Source organism: Solanum pennellii, chromosome 7 (assembly GCF_001406875.1).
Source record: "Solanum pennellii chromosome 7, SPENNV200".
Taxonomy (NCBI): domain Eukaryota; kingdom Viridiplantae; phylum Streptophyta; class Magnoliopsida; order Solanales; family Solanaceae; genus Solanum; species Solanum pennellii.
The window spans coordinates 33,631,090-33,639,113 of record NC_028643.1 but is presented as its reverse complement, the minus strand read 5'-3'; the positions used below and the strand labels follow the sequence as shown (position 1 = coordinate 33,639,113).

General features: G+C 28.6%; 1 long non-coding RNA gene across 5 annotated transcripts in view; it reads left to right on the top strand.

Annotated features, from left to right (window-relative positions):
* The first annotated feature begins 623 nt into the window (after positions 1–623).
* LOC107024668 overlaps positions 624–8,024 on the top strand; it is an 11,525-nt gene continuing 4,124 nt past the window's right edge. Inside the window, exons 1-4 of one of the 5 annotated variants that reach the window (XR_003579281.1) lie at positions 872–2,906; positions 4,537–4,611; positions 5,673–5,827; positions 6,454–6,847. This is a non-coding gene — a long non-coding RNA (uncharacterized LOC107024668). The other 4 variants (XR_003579282.1, XR_001457382.2, XR_003579280.1 and 1 more) reach the window with 4 other exon arrangements.

Sequence of the window (8,024 nt, the reverse complement as noted above, 5' to 3'; positions counted from 1 at the left end):
GGCATACAACTATTTTTGTCAAAAGTACTCAAATCGACACTATATTCCTATTCTTGTTTTAATTTTCCCATAGTTTTCACTCCCGTGGATATTTGCACATAAATTTGCATTTCACAAACAAAGTGGACAGAAAGGACTCCCATGATTGTCTATCCAGGGCTATTGTAAATGGTGGAAAACTGGGATCCCAAAGAAGCATGTATCCCAGAAGTGGAAAAATGGTTCTTGCATAACCCAGGGTATCTAATCCCGACTGATGCCTCCCAAATTAAATTTTTACAACAAAAATCAATTGCAACTACACAAATAGTCCGCTCAAGTAGTAGGGGAGACTTCAATCAACAAATGGAGAAAATCCTATAACAAATTAAGGGCAAACTTCCCAGCTTCCAATATCAAGAAGAAAATAAGTCTGATTCCGATAATGAAGATGATAATACTTGCTAAAAATTTCCAGCCACCTTGACATCACAATTACACAATAAAAATGAAGTCACCCATGACATCATCAAAGCATTGGATGAAAATTATTGAGGGTGGTACTGTAGCACTCCTGTAGTACTTTTACTGTAGCATATTTTTGGCTATAAAAGCCCCCCCCCCCTCTCCACATTGTAGGATCATCTTTTTTTGGCAAGAAGCTTTCTCTCTCTCTCTCAAGAATACTTGGTTAGAGTTTGCTCTCTCTCCCATCTTTATCATTTTAATTTGATTTGATAATAATCAAATTCCAATTTTTAAACTGTATTTTTCTTTACTTTCATAATCAATTACTTTATTGCATTAATTAATTATGGTTGACACCGCCACCTACTTTTTAGTTAATTGTTTGCACTATATATATATATATATATATATATATATATATATATATATATATATATATAGATAATAGATAGATAGATAGATAGATAGATAGTGATTAAATAATAATACATGATAATATTTGACTAATACCAACTTGTCCAGCCGTCATTGACTCAAAGACTCTACCCATTTACTAGTGGAATAGTTTACGCTATTTTAGGAAAATTTATGTTTAATATAGTCATTCTATTCGTGCTCTCTATAGTAACTAGATATAACAGTACGGGCAGGCCCAATATATATAATTTAGTTATTTTAATTTATGTGAAACAGATAACATTAGAATAGTTTCAAATTTTTTTATTGTTTATTATTTTTATTATGTTTTTAAGTACTTTTCCAATAATATCTTTGGCACATGTGATATTTAGAGAGTGAAATTTTCTTTTAATATATTTTAAAAAAATATTTTAAGTTGTTAATTATTATGATTTATGTGTCACATGTAAAATTGTGAGAGTCAACGAAATTTTAATTATATTTTTAATACAATATTTCAAGTATGTAATTTTAAATACTACATGTTATTTCCCTGTCCGAATTAATATGGCACATATTAAATTGTGAGATTTAATTGAAAAAATTTATATGCTTTTAAATATTTTAAATTGTGATTAATAGTACTCTTAATGTAACAATATATTTTACTCCCTTTGTGTCAATTTATGTGGCATATGTGAAATTTTTAGAGTTAACCACATTTTAATAAGATTTTTAAATATTTTAAGTTGTTAATTATTGTATTTTATAGAATTCTTAATGTGATTTACAAATAATATGGTATTCTCTCAGTCCTAATTATGTCGTACATGTGAAATTTTGAGAGGTAATTAAAGTTGTAATATTTTAAGCTAGTTTTAGTACTATTATTATAAATACATAGTATATTAAAAAAAAAGTAAAAATAAAATAAAATAAAATAGATTAAATACAATATAAATAGAAGAAGTTGTGGAGAAGGGCAAACCAGTCAATTGACCGGCTGAACCTAAGCTCCTCAACATTAGCTTGTATAATATCATTTTCCACATATGAAATTACGAGAGTTAATAAAATTTTAATATGATTTTCAAATATTTTAAGTTGTTAATTATTGTAATTTATAGAATTCTTAATGTGATTTTCAAATAAAAAATGGCACTCTCAGTCTTATTATGTCGTACCTGTAAAATTTTGAGATGTCATTAAATTTGCAATATTTTAAGTTAATTTTTACTAATATTATTATAAATACATAGTAAGTAAAAATAAATATTTAAATAAAATAAATTAAAATAAATAAAATACAATATATAAATAGAAAAAGTTGAGGAGAAGGGCAAATTGGTCAATTGACCAGCTGATCCTAACCTCCTCAACATTCGCTTCTATAATATAGTTATAGTTATATAGGAAGTTTTAAATTAATTTTTTAATGATTCACGACTAAAAAACAACGGATATAAAAGTGTTGTCTGTCGTTTTTCTAAAAAATAATTTTTTTTTAAAAAGTGCGAACGACCTTTGGCGCCAAATATATATAGAATCAATAATAAATTATTCTATACATATAGTCTATATCTTTTTATTTTAAATAATTATTTACAAATTAAGAAAAAAGTCACGCTGTCCATCGCTTTTTATTAATTTTAATTGTTTAATTATTTCTTAAATAAGTGACGGATAGCATCTTTAAGTCCGTCTCTTCTTGGTCAAAATATCTGGTCAATTATTTTTTTAAAAGCGACGGAGAATGTCTCTTTGTCCGTCTCTTTTTGGTCAAAAATTTATTCAAGTATCTTTAAAATAAAAGCAACGGACATGGCGACGTTGTCCGTCACTTTTCATTAAATATCTGATAGACCAATCGGGTTTTCCTCATTTCCCCCTCTCTCTCAACCCTTATTCTGTCCCCATTCCTTCTATCGATTTTCCCCGTCGCTGCCCTTCCCCGTCCCATCCCCGTCCCTGCCCTTCCCCGTCCCATCCCCGTCCCTGCCCTTGCAGTGTGTCCTATCACCGTTGTCGTTCGCCGTTCGCTCCCTCTCATATTTGTTAAGGTAAGTTTTAATTATTATTATTTTCAATTCTAGTTATCATAATTGACTGTTTGTCAGTAGATTATTTTTTTTTTGTTGTTGGGTTGTCTTATTCAATTGTTAATTTCATTTGATTATTGTTACTTAGGTATAGAGAATTGAAGAACTTTATTTTAGGGTTATATTGAATTGAGATTGTTAGTTAGTGAAGAATTGAGATTAAAATTTTATTTTAGGATTCATTTGAATTGGGATTTTTAGTTAGTAAAGAATTAGGACTTTTTTTTATTTTAGGACTAGTTTAACTTGAGAATATGTTATGTGTGATGAATTGAAAATTTTTTGGGATAAGATTGAATTTTAGCTAGTGAAGTATTAATTTGAAGAATTAAATTAGTAATTAATGAAGTGTTATGATTAGATGATGTTTTTTTTTTGAATTAAAACTTGAATATATATATAACTAATTGTTGTATTTAAATATCAATTTGAATTTAGAATTTGAAGTTTAACTAAGAACTTGAACTTCGAACATAGAACTTGAATTTGAACTTAGAACTTGAACTTGAACTTAGAACTTGAACTTAAACTTAGACTGAACTTGAAGTTAGAACTTAGAACTTAGAACTTGAAATTTGTTTGAGGTTGAACTTAGAACTTGAACTTATAATTTGAGATTTTAGGACTACCAATAATTTAATTTGCCATTTTGGCACTAGCTAGTTTGATTTTGAATTCTATGAGTACTTTGAATTTGTGATTTTAAGACTAGTTTGAATTTGATATTTTAGGACTAGTGATTATTCAATTCTATGAGTACTTTGAATTTGTGATTTTACGACTAGGGTTTTGAATTTGGATTTTTACTAGGATTAGTTTAAATTTGTGATTTTAAAACTACGGATTTGAAATACAACTTAATTAGAACTTATAATTAATTGAATTTAATTATGAATATAAACTTGAAATGTTTTTTACTTTAATTTATTATAACTTAATTGTATTCTTATTTGAACTTTGATTTTAGTTGAACTTAATTATAATTTTGTAGTACATGAAAATTTTATTGACCATTATTAACGAGGAATTAATATAAATTTAATTTTGATCAGCTAATTAATGAGAACTTGAACTTAATTAATTAGTATTGGTTATGTAATTAAGCTTTGACTATCTAGATAACTTGAACTAATTGAACTTAATTACACCAAATAAAGCATATTTTGAAGTTGAACGTAGACTTGAACTAGAAAATAAAACTTCAACCTAGAATTTGAACTTGAACTTGAAATTAGAATTTGAACTTGAACTTAAAACTTGAACTTATAATTCGAAGTTAAACTTAGACTTGAACTTGAAATTAGAACATGAACTTAGAACTTAGAACTTGAAGTTAGAATTTGAAGTTGAACTTAGACTTGAACTTGAAATTAGATATTGAACAATTGAACTTACTTAGACAAAACAAAGCGTATTTTGAAGTTGAACTTAGACTTGAACTTGAACTTAGAATTTGAACATGAACTTAGACTTGAACTTGAACTCATGATTTTGAACTTGAACTTGAAATTAGAATTTGAACTTGAACTTGTAACTAAAATTCTTGGATTTTAATTTTATATTTAACTAAATTTAAAACTTTTCGTGCTAGGTAACTAAGGAAGCTCAACATCTAAAAAATTTGATACAAGACTATATTTCTTCTTTCATCAAAGTAAGAGATAAGGTTAGTTCTTCTAAATTTCTAAAGTTCAATTACAATTATTTTCAATAATGTGTTTGTGTCCATCTAGCTAGTATTGATACTTTGCTTTAATTTTGTGATAATTTATTAATTTGTGTCGATCGAGTGTTTGTTAATTATAAGTACCAATACTTGTTGATCCTATTGATGACAAATTGATTTTTGAAAGATCGATTTGTGTCCATCTAGCATTGACACTTAAGCTTTAATTTAGGAATAATGTGTTTGTTTAACCTAAGTACCAACACTAGTTTATCCTATGATGACAAAATTGATTTTCTTGAAAGATCAATTTGTGTTCATCTAGTGTTTACATTTAAACATTAATTAGGAATAATGTGTTTGTTTATTACAAGTACCAATACTAGTATCCTATTGATGACAAAATTGATTTTCTTGCAAGGTCGATTTGTGTTCATCTAGTGTTGACACATAGCTTTAGTTTAGGAAAAATGTTTTTTGTGTAGCATATGTACCAACACTAGTTGATCCTATTGATGAAAAAAATTATTTTCTTGCATGATGGATTGTGTCCATCTAGTATTGACACTTACCTTTAAACTAAACTAGTTAAGGTTATAAGTTGTTAATAAATTAGGAAAATAATGTGATTTAGTTGGTAGATTTAGTGATTGGAATTAAGTCATCAATACTAAACTAGTTAAAAAATTATTAAGTAATTTAAATTAGTTAGAAAAATAATGTAGTTTATTTAGTAGATTTAGTTGTTGTATTAAGTCAAAACTAAATTAGTTAAAGTTGTTTAAGTAATTTAAGAAAAATAATGTGATTTAGTTAGTGAATTTAGTTGTTGTATTAAATCAAAACTAACTACTTGAGATTAAAAGTTGTTAATAAGTTAGCAAAATAATATTATTTTGAATTGGTGGATTTAGTTGTTGGAATTAAGTCATGAATACTAAACTAATTAAAGTTAAAAAATTGTTAAGTTGTTTAAATGAGTTATAAAATATTGTGGTTTAGTTGGTAGATTTAGTTGTTGGAATTAATTTAAAACTAATTGGATATCTATATTTTTGTAGGTGGATCATCGTTTGATGGATGTATAATATGCATTATGGAACTAGTGTGGATTTGAAACCCGAGTTCATTGACGATGTTAGAGATTTTATTGCACATACAATGACATTTGACATTTTCAAGAATAATGGATTGGTCAGGTGTCCTTGAAGTGCATGTAAGTGTTTAAAATTTTTTTGAACCAAATTAGGTTATGGTTCATTCGTACTGTAATGAATTTTAGCTAAGATATTTTGTATGAATTTATCATGGAGAAATTGATTGATTAGATTGTATATTATATAATTCGCTGCATTTGGATATATATAATAGTATTACACCACATTGTCAAATTAGGGTCGAATAGGTTAGGGTTGAATATGATAGAGTTCATAAATGATCAATGATGCTTTTGGGGTTCAAGGTGAGATGGAACCTAAATAATATTTTGATGAAGCTCCTAATGAAGAAGCAAGACGCTTCTATGATCAATTAGAAGAGTCTAGTCGTCCATTATGTGAAGGAAGTCCGCATTCTGCTTTATCAGTTGCGGTTTGATTAATGAATATTAAATAAGATTGGAATATTCCTAATGTGACTATGGAGTCAATGGTTGATCTTTTGGGTGATGTAGTTAATGCGGATTTTAACATACCACAGAACTACTATCAGGCAAAGCATTTGGTATCCAAGTTAGGATTGACATATGATAGAATTCATTTTTGTGTTAATAATTGTATGTTGATTTATAATACTGATAGTGAATTTAAAAATTGTAAATTTTGTGGACATGCTCGTTATAAGATGACTCCGGGTGGAAAGATGGTCCCAGTTCATGTGATGCATCATCTATCTCTCATTCCTAGGTTAAAGAGGTTGTATGCATCAATAAGGTTTGTCCCACATATGAGATGGCATCTTGAATATAGAAGGCCACCGGTGTCTTATCTCATCCATTTGATGGTGAAGCATGGAAATATTTTGATAATTATATCCTAATTTGTCTGGTGAACCAAGAAATGCTAGAATGAGATTGTGCTCAGATGGCTTACACGATTCTCTAATGCAGCTTCGCCTTATTCATAATGGTCGGTATTTCGTACTCTGTATAAACTTCCTATTGAAATGTGCATGACCAATCCCTACGTCTTTCTAAGTTGTGTTATTCCAGGTCTCTAATCCAAAAAGTTTGATTGATGTCTATCTACATCAATTGATAGATGAGCTCAAACAATTGTGGTTTGTAGGTGTTTTGACTTATAATATATCAAGTAAGCAGAATTTTATTATGAGTGCTTCTTTAATGTGTACTATTAATGATTTTCCTGCATATGAGATGTTGTCTGTCTGGATAACAGCTAGAAATCTAGCATGTCCGTATTGAATGTAAAATAGTAAAGCATTCAATTTAAAGCATGGCAGAAAAAAATACATGATTTGATTGTCATCACCAGTTTTTGCCGTTGGACCATGAGTTTGGAAATATGCAAAATGCATTTAGGAAAAATAAGGTTGAAAGAGACCTCCTGCCTCCATTACTCACAGGGCATCAAATTTGGGAGAAGAGTTTCTCAATTACCTAAAGTTACAGAAGCTTCACCTTCTAGTCTTCATGGATATGTTGTTGGATATAATTGGACCAAACAAAGTATATTTTGAGAGTTGTCGTATTGGAAGGACAATCACTACGACATAATCTTGATGTGATGCGCATTGAATTTTTTTTTATAATTTGTTTAACACAATGATGGATGTTAAGACAATCCAAAAGCAAGAATGTACGTAAAGGAGTATTGTAGGAGAAAAGAGTAATTGATACATGAATTACCTAATGGTAGAATAACTAAGCCAAAGGCCAGCTTTTCATGAGAAACCTGAAATTTTTGAGTGGGTTAAAAATTTGAGGTTGTCGGAGGACTATGCTTCGAATTTAGGAAAGCAGACAAATATGAGTGAAGGAAAATTGATAGGTATGAAAAGTCATGATTGTCATATATTCTTGGAAACTTTAATTCCTATCACTTTTATCCATAAACCAAAAAGGATACGAAACCAATCACAGAGGCAAATCTTTTTTTTAAAGACTTCTGTTCTTGAAAGTTGTCTAGAGTAGTTTACATCGGATGTAGGAATATATTGTTGTTATTACTACTAAGTTGGAGAAGATATTTCCATGTGATTTCTTTGATATGATGGAGCATCTTCCAATTCACTTTGTACAAGAGGCCCGACTCGAAGGTCTGGTTCAAATAAGATGGATGTATCAATTTGAGAGTTATCCATTTGAAATACTCACTAAGTTATATATATATATATATATATATATATATATATATATATATATATATATATATGTGTGTGTGTGTGTGTGTGTG